This window comes from Colobus angolensis, unplaced genomic scaffold (genome assembly GCF_000951035.1).
Source record: "Colobus angolensis palliatus isolate OR3802 unplaced genomic scaffold, Cang.pa_1.0 Scaffold220, whole genome shotgun sequence".
In the NCBI taxonomy this organism is placed as follows: Eukaryota; Metazoa; Chordata; class Mammalia; order Primates; family Cercopithecidae; genus Colobus; species Colobus angolensis.
Window position 1 is genome coordinate 1,248,329 of NW_012115378.1, and position 18,218 is coordinate 1,266,546.

General features: G+C 43.1%; 1 protein-coding gene across 1 annotated transcript in view; it reads right to left on the reverse strand.

The window, feature by feature from the left end:
* FHOD3 (formin homology 2 domain containing 3) overlaps positions 1 to 18,218 on the reverse strand; it is a 245,489-nt gene that overhangs the window by 145,623 nt on the left and 81,648 nt on the right. The gene's annotated exons all lie outside the window — the stretch shown is intronic.

Here is an 18,218-nt window from a genome sequence, read left to right on the forward strand (position 1 = left end):
AGAAATCTTCCCTAGGGATACTGAAGCACCAGTGCACTAGGATGAGAGTCCAAGAATGTTCTCAGCAGCACTATCTGTAATTGTCAAAAGCTGGGGAAATGACCCAAATGCCCACCAAAGAGAAAAAATATATAAAGATTGTGGTAAATTCCAGGCAGTGAAAATCCATATTGCCAGCTTCACATGACAATATGGACGACCACCAGAAACATAACGCTTAGTGACCAAAACAAGTCCAAGAAAGAACATACATTTACAACGAAGTGCAGAAAATCAGAATTATATAATGTGTCATATGTGTGTAGTAACACTTAAAAAATACAACCATTGAAGTAGAGGAAAAAAAGTAAAAAAAATACTGAAAAAAAAATACCCACAATAAAACCCCATAAGACAGTGATAAACACATATTTAAGTGCTGGTTACCCAGGCCTAGGGATGGGAGAGTGGGAAGCACAGAGATGGAATTTAGAAGTAACACCTTGCTTTTTAAGTCAAGTCATAGTCTCCTTGATGTTCTATTATATTCATAAATATTATATAAAATAAACCAGAAGACAGTCATGCACAGACCAGTGATGACAATGTGTCATGAACCAAGGATATAATTAACCCAACTCTGTACAATTAGGATTTTTAAAATATGTAATGAAACAGTTTTTTTAAACTTTTATTTTAGGTTCAGGGACACATATGTATGAGTGTTACATAGGTAAACTACATCCCAAGGGTTATACAGATTTCTTCACCCAGGTACTAAGCCTAGTATCCAACAGTTATTTTTTTCTCTTCCTCTTGCTCCTCCCATCCTTTGCCCTCAGGTGGGTCCTAGTATCTGTTGTTCCCCTCTATGTGTCCATGTGTTCTCATCATTTAGCTCCCATTTATAAGTGAGAAGATGCAGTATTTGGTTTTCTGTTCCTGCATTAGTTTACTAAAAAGGCAGTGTAATTATGGGGCAAGGGCTTTATCTCCTTCTATTTAACTTTTTTTTTTTTTGAGACTGAGTTTTGCTATGTTACTCAGGCTGTAGTACAGTGGTGCGATCTTGGTTCCCAGCAACCTCCACCCCCCCGCGCCCCCCGGGTTGAAGTGATTCTCCTGCCTCAGCCTCAGTAGCTGGGATAACAGGCATGCACCACCACACTTGGATAATTTTTGTAATTTTAGTAGAGACAGGGTTTCACCATGTTGGCCAGGCTGGCCTCAAACTCCTGACCTCAAGTGATCCACCCGCCTCAGCCTCCCAAAGTTGCTGGGATTACAGACATAAGCCACTACACCCAGCTTAACAAACTTTATTGAGCACTTATGTGCAAAGATGCTAGGGTGCAGTAGCTAAACGAAGTCCCCACCCTTGGATTACAGACCAGTGAGGGAAGAGACACTAAACAACTCACTGTAGCAGGAAGTATTCAACCTATGGGGCCCAAGTTACTCGAAAAGCTTCTACCATGCTGTTGAAGCAAAACTTGGCTGTTTAAAGCCAAAAAGGACCTGAGTAAGGGACAAGATGGAATTCTGCACATGACATTCCCTTGTGAAACATGTCTACTGACCTAGGATCAAGTCTAATTTGCCTCGCTAATCTCTAATCCCTTATCACCTCTCCAACTTCATCTTCCATTCTCCCTCTGTGAACCTCCCACCCCAGTCTTACACAGTCTACTGATATGTCAAGCTTCCACTGAACACCAAGGGCATTTCATTCTTGGAGTCCTTGCAAGAGCCATTCTTCTTGAGTAGAGTTACTTTTCCTGCTCTGTTTCTCCAGGAGACCCTGCCCAGAGCCCTGGCTCCGAGGGACATCCAATAAGTATTTGCTGCCTGCTGCAGTTCCATGGCCCTGAGGACTTGCACAGCATTCAGCACAGAGGCTCTTGCTATGGATGATCCAAGGGAAAGACTGACAATTACTTGGAGATGACCTCAGATATCTCCCCATGTTGCAGAGATGAAGGATGGGGTCTTGAGAGGGCAAGATCAAACAAGTTGCCAGTAAGAACTCTGATCTCCTAATGTCCAGGCCAGACTCCTTTATGCCATGCCAGGCTACCCCATGAAACTAAAGCAGAATCTAAACTGTTTTCATCATTGCACGGTTCCTTCTAAGCAATAGTCTCCTGAACCGTGCCTATCAATCCTTCTTTCACACAGCATAGAGAAAAATAACACCTTGTATTGGACAAGGCTGCGTGCGGCTCCCAGAAGATCAGCCCAGAGCCCAGTCACCCCAGACTTGCCTAGTTGTCCTGAAAGCCTGGAGGAGCAGTGTCTTATGACCCATTTGTGGCAACTAGTCAAAAAGCTGTCTTAAGGTTTAGATAAAATGCAGACATTTAAACTGTCCCATTTAGTTCCATAAAATGCATAGGACATATAAGATATTTATAGAAATATTTTGCTTCATTTTTGGTAAAGAACGTGGCCCTCTGGTCTTGGTCTGCAGCCCTCTGTGTTACTGAATCCTTAAATTGCAGTTTGATCTTGGCCTCACAGTGACTCACACTTTGTTAACTTTAAGGCTGTTTCTAGGTCACCAAGGGCCCAAGGTAACATTTGAAAACTTCTAATTAGCAATCGTAATCAGTTAAGAAAAATACCTGGCCAGCTTGAATCAGTGATTTCACTTAAAAGTAGAGTTTTGTTAGCCATCAAGTTTTTTAAAAAGTTTCTGCAAAAGATTTTTACCAGCCAAGAGAATGAAAAGACATCGAACAGAGCCCAGCTGTTGCTCCGATGTTTCCATGGTGAGAACCCAAAGTTAGACAGGAAAGTATTTATTGTCCCTGTAGCAAGCAAAGTTTAGGAGGAGTATAAAGTATAGCTCATGGATCCCAAATATACCCAAGAAGCTGGACTATAGGCTAGTACCTTAATACATAAGCCATTATTTTGCTATTTTGTTTTAGAATCAAATAAATATTAAAGGATCAAGCACATTATTTCTGCTGAAACATGGAGTAGTTTAACATAATGGAATTTAAGTCTGCAGAGTATAAACATCAACAGAAAAAAAAACTCGATTAGTAACTGGGGTTACAGATTTGTTCAGGTGTAAAACAAATGGATCTAGTGATTACTACAGACTATGAGGCTTCTCAGGAGTTTTTTTGTATACCTTGATTTTGTGTTTAAAAAAAAAAAAAAAAAAAAAACTTTATTCTAAGCCACAGATATTCGTTGCTTTAAATGTCCCTCAGAAGTTGACAGAGCAGAAGTTGACAGAGAAACTAGGATGAAGGTAGGCTGCATTTTTCTAAGAACTTTGGAAAGAGCAGGAACTAAGCATAGTCCCCTCCTGAGATTTCAGGAAGGCAGCCTTCAGAGGCAAAACAACAGCACTGCTCAGGGTCTGGTTTGAATCTGTCCTGAGACCTTGGTGAATCCAGGTCTTATTTCACTCTTAAAATGAAGGGAAATACACTGGAATGGAAGACTCCAGTTCTGGCTGTTGTGACTAAACAATCCAATTGTGTGGACATGAGACATGTTTTGTCACTTCCAGAAGTTGTACAATGACTAATCTCATGTGTGTTTTTCACATATGGAAAGAGACCACCCTCCTAAACCAGGACAAGCTCAAGGCTGTTGAGGGTGACCTTGGGAGGTCCAGCAATGGGGGCGACTGACACTCTCTCTAATGCATGCCTCAACGCTTCATGCCTCTCCACACCACCGACAACCTCCAGCCTAGAGATTTGCATCCTTAAGGCATATTCTTTTAAAATGTGAATGGTCAGGCTCTCCTTTCAGAAATTGCATTCAACTGTTCTGGGGTAGAACCTGAACATGGGTTATTTTAGATGCCTGGCAGGGTTGAGACTACCCTGGTCTAAGTTATCAATGTTTCTCACAGTAGCTTGGCATGAATAGCCACGACCCATGTCCCTGCTGCCACTCTTCCTCGCCTCCAATCCTATCCCCACCAGGCCGGCAGGCAGGCAGACAGGCAGCTTTTCAGATGGGCACAAATGAGCCTCACATGCTGACTAATAACTGGACTCTGTGCTGTGGTTTCCCAGGCCCTGCAGGTCCTGGTCTGCTGCTCACCGTGCAACCTCATCTCCACCCTGTGCCACCTGTCTCCGGCCACACACTACAGCCTCACCTCCTGAGATGCCTATTAGATTCCCAGCTATACCAAGCCCTTTTCTCCCTTTGCCACTGCACATGGCATGCCCTTGGCCTGGGGAGCTCTTCTCTGACTCTTCTCATCCTTTGGGACTCAACCTAAATGCATGAGGAGGTTTTCTGGATCAGCCCCATCACCGTTTTCTGTTTTCTAAAGAGTTTTTGTTATTTTTAATGAATATTTACTTACAGGAATTCATACTCCCTTTGAGATAGGAAGTATGCTTATACTACTACTGATAACAGTTAAGTCCCCTTTGACCAGAAATAATCACTGTTATACATTTGGTGGGTAAACTTCTAGATTTAAAAAAAAACATATTATTCTATAATCTTTTTACACAGCAAATGATTTGACAACTATGTTAGCACTTCTGGTATTGGTATTGTGCATTTCTTCTACCTGCTGGTGGCATCTACCACATAAATCATCCAAAAGTAGTAGACGTTTTACTGACCTAGCTAGTCCCCAATTGTTCGTCATGCTGTACCACAGGGACGCAGTAATGCTTCTTCCTGTCCACGTCCTTGTGCACTTCTGGAGGGCCTCCTCAAGGATATATTCTTATATCCCTGTAACCCTCTGCCACATGGCCCTGTTGGCTTGCTTCAAAAGCCCTCTTCCAAAGCTACTCGTATTTATTTGCTATAATATTTGCACTCTGTCTTATGAAACTGTATGTTTTGTAAGGTTCATGTTCACCACTGTATCCTCAGATCCAAGAACATGAGAGGCACAAGGAAATAGAAGTTGGGGTCTGGTGTGGTGGTTCACACCTGTAATCCCAGCACTTTGGGAGGCTGAGGCAGGAGGGTCACATGAGGTCAAGAGTTCAAGACCAGCCTGGTCAACGTGGTAAAATCCCATCTCTACTAAAAATACAAAAATTAGCTGGATGTGCTCACTTGAACCCAGGAGGCAGAGGCTGCAGTGAGCTGAAATTGTGCCACTGCACTCCAGCCTGGGTTACAGGGCAAGACTCTGCCTCAAAAAAAAAAAAAAACCAAAACAAACAAAAACAAAAAAGAAATAGGAGTTAGATGAATAAATGAATATGATTTTGTTCTTTTAGTCCCAGAAGACAATATTCCTGTCTCAACAAAATCAGTAACTATAATATCAAAGGTCATAAGATGTCAATACTGACGAAGGAGTCTTTTAATGTAAGGCTAGTCTGAAATAACACACCTCGTACTGAGGGCTTCTCTTCTGGAGAGCTGGTGGCCTGCTCGTTTACTTATAGACATGAGCTACCGTGGATGTGGACCCAAGTCCATAAATGCAAACAAAAACAAAGGTACAGTTCAAGGTACTTCATCGTTGTTTTTTCCTGATTTCATGATCAAAATTATTTGACCCTCCATTTGGAAGGCAGTTTTGCAAAGCTTGTTATGGATGCAAAAATATATAGAAAAAGAAAAAATAGCTTCTGAAGTCTGGTAATTCAGTATGTATTCCATACCGGAAGGCCTGCATACACGCATGCAGCCATGACATGCCTGACCCCACCATCCCTGCTCCATCCAAGGATCCCTAGGAGACAAATACCTGCACCCCACAAGCCCTGACCGGCCACCTCCTTATGAGGGCTCATCTCTAGTCAGTTTTTAATCTCATGTTTATAAAACCAGAACCACATGGCTGTGGGGGGAAAAGAAAAAAAAGCCTCAGGAATGAAATTATTTCTCTGGGGCCATGTGGATACTGTAATTGAGTACTTGTGAAGTGTGATATAATAGTCTCTGGATTCCTCACTGAGCTATCATGTCTTCGGGAAGTATGCTCTCTCGGGACCATCAAAGGCATTTCAGCTACACAGAATCATCCCAAATGTGCCCAGGCTTTCTTGAGTTCTGCAGGGCACTTTCATTTTTTGTTTGCTTTTTGTTTTGCTTTTTTGTTTCTTGAGACACTCACTCTGTCACCCAGGCTGGAGTGCAGTGGTGCAATCTTGGCTCACTATGCTATGACCTCTGCCTCCCAGGATCAAGCAATCCTCCCACCTCAGCCTCCCAAGTATCTGGGACTACAGGTGCGCACCATCATGCCTGGCTAATTTTTGTTTTTGTTTTTGTTTTGTAGAGAGATGATGTTTTGCCATGTTGCCCATGCTGGTCTTGAACTCCTAGGCTCAAGTGGTTCACCTGCCTTGACCTCCCAAAGTGTTGAGATTACAGGCGTGACCCACCATGCCCGGCCTCTGCAGGGCACTTTCTGAGGACCAGGAACTGGCTTCCCTATCCTTTGTCTTTCTCTGCCTCCCAAGGATCTCTCTGGGGAAGGCAGGCTTTCCTTGGGATGGCTGTAGTCACTCACTTATTCTATTTACTTAACAACTTCTGTGCCAGGTGTACTTATGCTAAGCAGTTCATATGGTTCCCTCTTTCAGTACTCACAGGAACCTCTGTGCTAGGGACTATGAATATCCCCATCCACAGATGAGGAGCTGAGGCACAGGGAGGTTCAGAAATTTGCCCAGGATCACAGCTAGTAAGCCAGAATTGAACCTACGAAGTCCAGCTCTAGTGTTCATGCTTCTAACCACTCTACTGTGCTACCTCTGTCTATGATAAATTCTTTGTGGCTGGAAAAAAAAAATGCCTCTTCTCTTTAAGGACTGGAAGAAGCCATTAATCCTTCCATCTTTAGATTACTTCCTGAACACCATCAGCTCGTCTGATGATATTCATGTGCACAGGATGTCCACTACTTCTCATCCCTTGTCCTGTCACTCTCCCTGCCCATCTCACCAAAGCCCCATTCCCACTAGGAAACTGATGAAACCATGATATAGGGTACCATGAGACATATTTGGATCATGATTACAGCCTGTGTTAATTCCAATTAGTCACTGAAACATAAAAATTACCTCATTTAGAAACAATAAATATTTTTTCAACATGAATATGATGCTTCTGTCATCACCATCAGCCCATTAAGTACAAGCTGGGCACAAGCATGACCTTCTCCAGGTCTCTCCAACTGGGCCTTCTTCAATTTCCAAAGCCTATTCCCAGAAGACTCCCTTGCAAAATGATTCACACCAGCATCACCTCTGCCCAGATGGACTTTCTGGCTGTCAAATTTGGCCTCTTCAACCTACATGTTCAGGGTTTCATTTCCCTATTTGTTCAACCTTCATCAATGAAGAGTTACCACCAGGCTGTCTCCACAGGCTCTTATCAAGCAAAAATAATCTCATTTCTCTTTCCATGGCTGGATTTGATCAATCCAGCTTAGTACTCCTTAGATAGCCTCTGCTCCATCTCCAAAGGGATCCCGGGAGTTGCAGAGGGCTATATATAGAGAGATGCTTATTCTCTAGCTGGATGATGCACACCAATGCCTGTGTGGACTGCCAGCAAAAATCGAGCCTTAGAAAGTGCTGTGAACATTCAAAACACAGATGAGAAGGTGCCTATTACAGGAGATGTGGGGTTTGGACAGGTCAAAGGGAAGCTTGGCACTAAAAGAAAATTCCCAAAGCAAGTAAAACATTCAACTAGAAACTTGAACATTTCTGTCTGAGATATGTTCACCTCCATTCCCCAAGTAAACAGCTTGTTTCTTCCAGAGCCCTCATACCACCTAAGTTCACTCTAGCCTGAGAAACAGTCACACTTGATAATTGATGTCAAGGTTCATTGACTTAAAATGTGGGTGATGGTCTCAGTTTCTTCATTTCATGAGATGAAAGTTCTGTATATTCTCTTGCAGGTTTTCCCTACCACTTCCCTGCTCACGCAGTTTATTTTTCCTAGGTTAGGGCCTCTAAACCAGAGCTTCAACCATCACCTACAGGTACTAGAGTTCCAGAAGTGCCTATCCAACTGACTGTGGGAATTTCCACCTGCCTGACCCACAGATACATCCCAGAGCTTACTGACTGGCCTGGGTTACTGATTGCCGGAGAATCACCTCAAGCCTCTTTGTCTTTGTCACCATGCAATCTAGTCACTGTCCTACAAACCACAGCCTCCTGCATTCTCATCATCTCCCTGCACTTTCCCTTCTCTCTGCCCCTGCTTCAGTCAGGCCCCCTCCACTCCTTCCTGACCAGCAAAAGCCCTGCACCAATCTCCTTGTGCAGCCTGCTCTCCCCCAATGAGCTCCCCACACTAAACACTACCCTGATTTTCACTTAATCATTTGAAATTCATCAGTAGCTCCACTTGGCCTTAAGGATAAAATTTTGCCAATTTCTTCAGAACCTAGAAAGATCCTCAGATTCAATTCAGCAAAGTTCAAACCCACAAGAAATTTGCAATCTGGTCACAGTGAATATTTGAGAAACCAATCCTTCCCCAGATATTGGGAGCATTGCAAAGTAACTTATTCCTCATGCTCCAGTGCCTCTGCCTCTATTCAGTACAGTTTCTCCCATTTCCAAGCCCACTCTCCCAGCCTTCCCAGACCTCTTCTCTCCAGGCCACCCTTTGCTATTGAACACTCAGCATGAATCTCTTGGACACTGCTGAATCACTGGCTGTATTCCAATCATACTTTTTTCAGGAGGTCACCACCCTTGTCAGTGAATCCCATTTATAACACATCACCTACCATCAGATAAATCTTCCCAAGTAGCTACTTGCCACTCATGGTACCAGTGGTTGCTAATCTGGCTGTTGTGAAATCCTCTAGCATGTTTATGCGGGTGCACAAAATATTTTCTCCAATTCATGCCCATATTCATTTAACAATTATCTTCTTTAACAGAGTAATATCCGTGAATGCTCCAGGGCATGGATTGATGATAATAACAGCACTGGGCAAAGCACATATTTATGTTAACTCTCCCACCACCGTATTAAGGAGTAAGGCACCATCATTCTGAGTTTATACACAACCACGCCTATGCCCCGCCTCCCCCACCTCACCTGCTGCTCTTTCACTGCACACGGCCAGCCTTCCTCCAGGAGCCAGGGCTGAGCAGGTCACCTGAGCTGCAGATTTTGTAGATTAACGTTGTATAACACCTCATCTCACAGTATGTCTTCTGCTTGCAAATAGATTGCTCATTGCCAACTGCTTCCAAGAAAGAGATAGGGCTGCTCTACTATTCTGCTATTCGACTGTAGACCCAGGATGAATTCTCTAATCCTGGCAATGAAGTTTTGTGGACAAAGCACGGGAAACTGTGCTGCCCTAAAACTTAGACATGTAAACACGCCTCCTTCCTGTCAAAACATGGGAAGATGAGCTCACCCCCCAGCACAATTCCATAATTAGGCTCCCCGATTTGCCCACTACTTCCTGTGGCTGGTGGAGAGATGCCAAAACTCTTCTTCATTCCTGCAGGAAAACAGAAAACAACACCCCTCCAATTGCCTCCCTCTAGCTCTCACCCCAGAGGCATAGCCCCAAGGCTTGGCTACCCACATCCTACACCTGCTAGGCCACTAATTGGTATGCATCAGCTATGAGCCCTCAAAAAGTGAGGATGGCTTAGGTCTCTGCTCCTCCACAGCCTCCCGATAATTGATAGTTAACTGTGGCTTCCTTTTAAGTATGAGTTTCCGTTCTCTATATCTTCCCTTACTCCGTCGCCAAGGTAATGGTTACTCATGACTAACTGGAAAGCCTTGTTCTAGTGTTGCAGCTATTGCTCTGAACATTTTCCGAAGTCCCCTCTATAAAATGTCTTCAACGTCCATTCACGAGAAAAACAAGCAAATCAGTATGATTTCGGGATCAAAATCAAACAGTGACTAAAAAACAATACAGCTTGCTAACATTACCAAGTTCCAATAAATCAATTGCCGAGTGATTTTTTGCTTTCTCAACAAATCTAACTCGTCCTCAAAAGATAAAACATTCTCATTACTGAACACATTCTATAGACTCAGAGAGTAGTTTCAGGTATGTTAGCTTTTGAGTGCAGGCTATGGAGCCTGACTGCCTGGGTCCCAACCCAGCAGAGCCTCTGTAATCTGAGGACAAGCTCCTTAATCTGTGTCTCGGTTTCCTCACCTGTAAAATGGGGACAATACTCCTACCTTGTTCGTGGAATTTACAACACATGTAAAATGGTTTAGTCCCATAGCCAGCACAAACTTAATCCTCCATAAACGCCGATGTTAGAGTAGGCAGTTAGGCAGATATGACTAGGGAAGGAGAGTGTCCCCCCACTCCAGGAATGTCAGGTGACCATCAAGTGATGGTCTGGCAGTTGTTAAACTGTCTCTTTAAAATAACAATTGGTCACAGCTGGTGCCAGGGAAAGGCAGTCTCCTAAGAGACAGAAAGTCAGTGATCAGCAGCTTCCTGCTAAGATCTCAGGAGTTGGGTGATTGGGCTCAAGCATGTGCACTAAGAGGCAAAATGGCAGAGTTTAACTGGTATATGACCTTCCTCTAGGACCTCTAGGAGCACTGCAAGGGGAAAACGCCTCAAGTGAGCATGCACACAATTTCAGTAAACACAGTGCACATGCAGCCCCTCCCAAGCGCCAGCAGGGCACTGCGCATGCAGACAGCCCACCCCAAGGGCAGAATCAGGGGAGAAGAGACACAAACCCTGGAACCACGTCCATGTATAAAACCCCAAGTCAAAGGCCAAAGAGTGCACCTGGATCTCTTAAGGCGCCTGCTTGGTCCTCTTCCAAGTGTATTTTACTTTCCTTTGTTCCTGTTCTGAAACTTTTTAATAAACTCTCACTCCTGCTCAAAAGCTTGTCTTAGTCTCTCACTCTGTCTTTTGCCCCTCAGACAAATTCTTTCTTTCGAGGAGGCAAAAATTGAGTTGATGCAGACCGGTACAGATTCGCCACTGCTAATATTGGCTCCATCCCTACCTCTTCCATTGCTTACATCCTAGGCATTGAAGGAAGAACAGCATACCATTTTCCCAGGACAATGCAGAGGCTACAGTTAAAAAGAGGACACACATTGCTGAGCAAGCATGACACCTAAAAACCACATGGGACAGGACTCACAAACTGGACACCATAACAAATGTATTTAGTGCATATGATGACAGGTATCAGAAATTCAGCTAAAAGACATTTGAGAGACAGAAAAAATGGTCAAAATATTAATTCTAAAATGCATAAAGAATACTTACATTCTACTTTTGAATCTGAAGGTTTCCATATTAAAAATAAAGACTGGTTGTAGGTCAATTAAAATAGGCAAACCAGGAGACAAATGAGCAAAGAATATTTACAGGCAACACTAAGAAAGTGAAATGTTAATAGCTAATGAAGCAATTAAAGTTGTACAGCCTCAGTAGTAATAAAAAATGCAAATTACAATGCTGAGGCACATTTCACTTTTCAGTACTATAAAAATTCTGAAAATCTCCTAACATTAAGTGATGGTGTGGGAAAATGGTGAGTCATATGCTGATGGACAGTAAACCCATACAGCCTTTGTGGAGAGCAATAAGGCAATATCAATATTTAAAATGTAAATGTCCACAGTCTAGAATTCTACTTCTAAGAATCTAAGAGTGCTAATGCTAACATATATACACAAACATGTGTATGTGCACCAGTGTGTATGTTCATTACAGCAAGTTTGGTATGAGAAAAAAAATGGAACCAAGCCACAGCAAAATGAATGACAGCATCATGGTATTATGGTATATCTATATATTGGAACATTAGGCAATAATTTTTTAACGTACCATTAAGCAATAATTTTTAATGTACTGACATGAAAAATATAGATCCAATAATAAATAGTGAATGCAATTAGTGCATTTAGTAATTGCCAAGTACTCAGCATATATTTATTTCCACAGAAGAACAGAAATAAGGGTTATTTAGGAGAATGGTGAGGACATGGACTCTGGAGCTAGACCACCTGAACTCTAGAACCAGCTCCACCATATATTAGCCTTGGAACCTTGGGCATGGTACTTCAACTCCCCGTGCCTCAGCTTCCCCTCCTGTCACACAGCAATAACAGTACTTATATCGTGACGTAAGAGCAAAAATGGAGTTTATACACTTGAAGTGCTTAATGTAATGCCTGGCAAATGATTAAGTGCTCTATAAAGGCTACCTGTTGTTGTAGCTGTTATTGTCATATTCATCTTTGTACTATACGGTACAATTCTCTTCATTTTACATCACATAGGTGGCATCACATCTTTAAATCCTATCATTTTTATTTAAAAATATAAAGAGGCCAGGTGTGGTGGCTCACGCCTGCAATCCCAGCACTTTGGGAGGCTGAGGTGGGCGGGTCACGAGGTCAAGAGATGGAGACCATTCTGGCTAACACGGTGAAATCCCATCTTTACTAAAAATACAACAAATTAGCCGGGTGTGGTGGCAGGTGCCTGTAGTCCCAGCTACTCAGGAGGCTGAGGCTGAGGCAGGAGAATGGCGTGAACCCGGGAGGTGGAGCTCGCAGGGAGCCGAGATCGCGCCACTACCCTCTAACCTGGACCTGGATGACGGAGCGAGACTCCATCTCAAAATTAATTAATTAATTAATTAAAAATAAATAAATAAATACATAAAGAGTTGCTATTTATTCAGTGACTACTATGAGCCAATGGCCATATATAAATTGACACACAGCTATTTTGGGAGAGCCGAGGTCTGAACTTGCCCTCCCATGCTGCAATACCTCCATCCTATGCCCAAGACCACAGCGATTCTGAACACCCCTCTGGTGAGGATTTGTGAAGACTGAGTGCTCCCCACTTCTTAAGAGCAGTGGTGTGCTCTCTGCCAGGTACAGGCTGAGCTTCCAGTGCTGGTCTCTGCACCCTGCCCCACACCAAACCCCTGCCAGACTTCTCCCTGCAGCTGAAGTGGGCTCTCCACTGCTGCATCAGTACTCCTGGCCTGCAGCCCACCTGAGCATGGTCTCTCCTGCTCCTGGAACCAGCTGAGGCCAGGCCACATCTTCTCTCTGCTGCTCAAGGGTCAAGTATGTCTGTAGGTCAGACTGCTGTGCTCCCGACTACAAGGTCAAGGCTTGGTCACAACTCCTGACTCCCACAAGACCCATTTATATATCCTTATCACTTTGCATTTATTAGAATGAGGACTCCTGTGCAACATACATTAGTCAATTTTTCTGTAACCCTGGTTTAACTTACATGGAAAAAAATCAGCAGTTCTTATATGTAACTTTTTTCCTTCTTGACCATCAGTTGAAAATATTGGCAGCCAAGAGGAGAGTTGCCCACTGCTGCTTCTGAGTGCTGATTCCTCGGCTCCACTTGAACATTTCTAGTGAAACTGTGCTGGGTTCCTCTTCCTCTGAACAGGTTCGTGAAGCCTGGCTGTAGACTGTCACACCTCTCTTATACAATCATTGTTCTCTCTTGCCACGTTGTTTTATGCTGGTGTCACATTCCATTATGTCAATTTTTTGGAGTGATGGATGTGAGTGAAGCCAATTAGAATTGGATATGTTGGCATTTCAGTTACTAACATGAGATTCAGTCAAGCTTTGGTCCCCTAAAGGTGTTCAAGCATATTTCCTGAGAATTTGAAATGCAAAACTTTGCTAAATGGACTTAAAATCAAAAAAAGACTCTGCTGTAAACCATGTAGTAGCCCAGAGTAACCAGTCAGCTGTGAAAGACAATTCCTATCTCCTTTGAGAAATACTGTTTCCATGACATGTGTTTGTAAAATACCAATGGATTTTCTTTAAACTAGAAATATATTTTATAGATCTGTGTTTTAGCTGATTATATTCTCTAAAAAAGAGTCAATTTTGACCCATGCACATGAACATTTAAAGTAGGTGCAGAGTTCCAAATGCTTCTAAGAAAACTGCCCTTTCCAATGGCCAAAACACTATCTCAGCATCATGTGGATTATATAACCAACGATCCACCTTCCCCTAAGGCAGAATTTCACAGATTCAACACTACTGACATTTTAAAACAGATAATTATTTGTTTGGCAGGGGGCTATCCTGCACTTAGCAGAACAGCATTCCTGGACTCGATCCACCAGACACCAGGAGCACTACCCCATCCCAGCTATAACAACCAAAAATGTGTCTAGATGTCTCCTAGGTGGCAAAATCATCCCTGCTCAAGAACCACTGCCCGAAGGGACCACTGGGACCAGTCCCGGCCTGCACAGTCCAACCTTCCCTGGACTTATCACACAGTCCCCTCCTCTCCATATGTCCCTCAATCTGGCTTATCTCCTGCCCTTCTCCAATGCCTCAATCTTCGGCCTCTGTGCTCTGGGAACTCATGATTAGCCATCAGCAAAGTCCCATATAGTCTCAATCTCTTCACAGAATTTTCCTTTGACTTCCTTGCTCTAACAGCAAATCTAAGAATACTATTGCCCATAGCCCTCACACATAACACGGTGGATTTTTCTCTCATACGCCACATACTCCCCTTTGCCAATTAAAGGTCAATTTCCTCCAACCTCCCTCTAGAAACCCAGACCCCTGGGACAGAGGTTGGCAAACTACAGCCTGTGGGCTACATCTGGCCTACCACCTGTTTTTATATGGCCTGTGAGCTAAGAGTGGTTTTCACATATTTAATGGTTGAAAAAAAATCAAAAGAATCATATTTCATGACATGTAAAATTCAAATCTCAGTGTCCATAAATAAAATGTCACTGGAATGCAGCCATGCTCATGCCGGTACCAGTGGCTGATGGCTGCTGACATGCTACAAAGGCAGAATTCAGTTGAGTAGTTGCAATAGAGACCGTCTGGTACTCCAAGTTTAACATATGACTTGGCCCTTGACAGAGAAAGTTTGCAGACCCTGCTGCTGAGGCATGTGGCACTAGTCTGGACCCTCCACTCCCTAACCAGTTGTCAATATCCACTATCTGCCAGGTCACTCTTCCATGTATATTAAAATATACACATGACTGAAAGCTGCATGGCACAACTGTTAACATTAGTGACTAAATGAAGTTCAAAATTACTTCTATAGTTCGGAATGTTGTGTGGAAATCAGCAGGATGAAACTGAAAGTTCACTTGTTAGGTCCCATGCAGTGTTTGATATCAGAAAGACTGACAGACAGAGCAGGAAGTAGCCCTGTTTTTGTCAAGAGAGGAAGAACCAGGATAAACAGAATAGTTCAAGGGCAGATGGGGTGCCTCAGGAAAGAGAGCACCCATGCCTGGAAGTGTACCCCATCTCTTGGGAACATGACAGAAAGGGCTCCTGCTTTGGGCTAGATAAATTTTAAGAACTTTCTAGTATTAAGACTTTTTTCCCCTTCCAGTGAAATTTGTAAATTTTAAGTGCAAAGATGAAACTCATTATGACATACACAGTCCCATAAAGATGTGTTTAGTTGACCAGTGACCAATACACTTGTAACTTATTGGGCAAATGCTCAGTGTGGAGTTCAGTTTCTTAAGAAACCAAACCAAACAAAGCTGCATTCAGGCTCTTATTAGTCTTCATTAGAATTAAAGCACATAGCTAGCTTAAGTCTACAGGGAGACTAAGCATTTCTCCTTTTCAAGTCTTGAATTTTTGTATTTACCTCAAACAAAAAAAATACCTACAAGGTATGTAAATCAAATTGTCTCTTTAATCATCTCGCTTGAGGAATATGTTTAGGAGTGGCTGGCTAGGATGTGGTTGCCTGGGAAGGAGTCTGCATACTTTGGACATTGAGAGCCAAGGGCCCAACCCTTGGTCATAGCCCTTAGTCCTTTGGAATAGGCACTTAGCCCCATCCGTTTTCTCACTTGTACAATGAGAATAATAAAACCTGTCCCGTTTGAATCTTACAGAGGATGATCATGAGAGTTAAATTCAGATGGATACAAAAGGGCCATCTGAGTGGAGACTGCCCTATATTTTTTTAGAGCAATATGAACCCCTTTCTAAAACATATTTCTCCCTTCTTTACAAAAGTTGGCATCACTTGGGGCACTGAGTTATAAAATCTAGCACCAAATCCTTCATATGTGGCATCTGCAGGCATGTTGCTACAAGCCAGCGTTAGGTGCAGTCAGGGTGTTTGCAGAGATGAAGAGCAATGTGCATATATGTACATGAGGCAGCTTCTGTGTCTTTCAAAGTATGCAGGGGACAGAACATAACGAGCCACTTGACTCTGAGGTAGTTTTGAGGCACGGATGTTGAGCAGGTGACTAAGCTATGCAGGAAGAAATCATTTCCCATTCTGCATTTCACCACCCCTTCCCACTATCTCACTCCTGGCTCATCAAAATCATGCCATCACTTTGGGGCCACAGGCAAAACCACTCCAACAGGCTTCATAAAAGAAGTCACTTCATAATCATCAATCTAGATAGACAAAATGTCACCTGTCCTTACCAGCTGCAAAGTATATTTTGCTCGAATGCCACTAAATTAATACTGAAGTAATAATTCCAGTAAAATGAAATTCCAAAAAGAATGAAGGAAACAGCATTCAGAGTGGCATCTCTGGCCTCCTGTTTCAGATCCTACCGAGCCCAGCACTTCAAGACTGTGAACCGTGCCCAGGATGGTCCACTTCCATATCATCATACTTACCAGCCTATTGCAAACCATTGTCATCTGAACTCACAACACAGGAATCGTCAAAAAGTGTAACAGCAAGAAACAGACAAGGAACAAACATGACAGAGCAGGAGAACACCAAGTACTACTGACAAGGTCCACCTAGCTCCTGCCCTCAGCATCTTGGGTGGTTTTATAAATAGGCTTTTTTCAGATGATTGTGTACAGTTTCCTCAACTCTCTTCATGTTAACTTCTCAAGCCAGCCGGAAGAGAGCTTCAAGGGCTTTTTCTTTGAGAACTGGCTGAGTTTCTTTAAGATTCTAGATCACAAGATGCAACGCTCATGGTAAAGACTGTTGTTCCTTAATATGTTGAAAAGTTTAGGTCTTCTTTTCACTAAAATAGAGCTTGTTTTACACAGACTTTCAAACATAAAAACCTGTAGAGAGAGGGCATCTGGGGTTACGAGGTAGAAGAGGGGTGTCAACATGGACCATGGTTGCACATCTATCTCAGACCAATGCCTTCCTCCTCCTCTTGGGATAACAGGCATCTGAAGGCATGGCCTGGGTCCTGCTCAAATGATTCCATGGGTATCAGATTGTTTGGGGCACCTCTTGGTGCTGGTGGGGTATTCCCTTAGAGATGGAGAGGAGGGATATATCTTGATCACTCTTTCTTAAAGGTCATCTAACTTATTCTGAGTGATTTTCTTCTTCATAATGTAGCCTGGTGACCCAAATTTGACTCCGAGGAGGATCTCTATGGTGGGGGAGGATGATCCAGCCAAGTGATATGAGCACTTCCTGCTTCCAGACTATCAGCAGCAGGATGGGAATGTGTCAGTCAGCCCCTGTGGATTTGGCTGGCAGGGACTGGACCCTGAAGTCCCTCATCCCAGTGACCTCAGAGCATTCATTTGGGAAGATATAACTGGATCCAGACCCTGGAGCAGGCAGGCCAGCCTTCTGTTGTACCTCTATACTATAGAACCACTCTGGGTTTGGCAGATTTTGTCAAACTGTATACTTTAAATACATATAATATCTCACAGGATTGCCAATCGTTCCATTTTATTCTATCTTACCATTCTCATTCTTCCTCCCAGCCCAAAGGTGAGGCTCATAGGGACAGAGATCATACTTTTCTATTTATATATCTTCATGGCTTTGAGTAGTCCTGGCCTCTAACGTACACTCAATAAAAATGTTTCAGACTAAATGATGGAATTAGTATGTACTGAAATATATAGAGACAGCTATTTGGAAACCCCTATGGATTTTTTTCTGTTCAACTAAAACCAACCCAGAGATATTCCTGTAACGTCAGGAGTATTGCAAGACTCTTCCAATCTCATATTCCTACAGTGGCATACCATTTATTTCTAGGCTAAAGTTTTGTGTTTGAAGTCTTTTCCATTTGATAAAACACAGCTTTTTCGAACAGATATTAACTGAGATAGTAAATAATACTTTTTAAAAACAGGTAGCTGAAAAACAGTTCCTGGGATTAATAAGACCAAGTCTGTGAAAGTCGCCAGGGGCCACCCTGTGTGGGAAATGCCCTGAGATGTTTGGCTGGTGGTTTAATGGTTGAGAAGAGGTACGGAACGATGCTGGGGTGGGGGTTGGTGGGGGACAAACTGGCCAGCAGGGAAGGGAG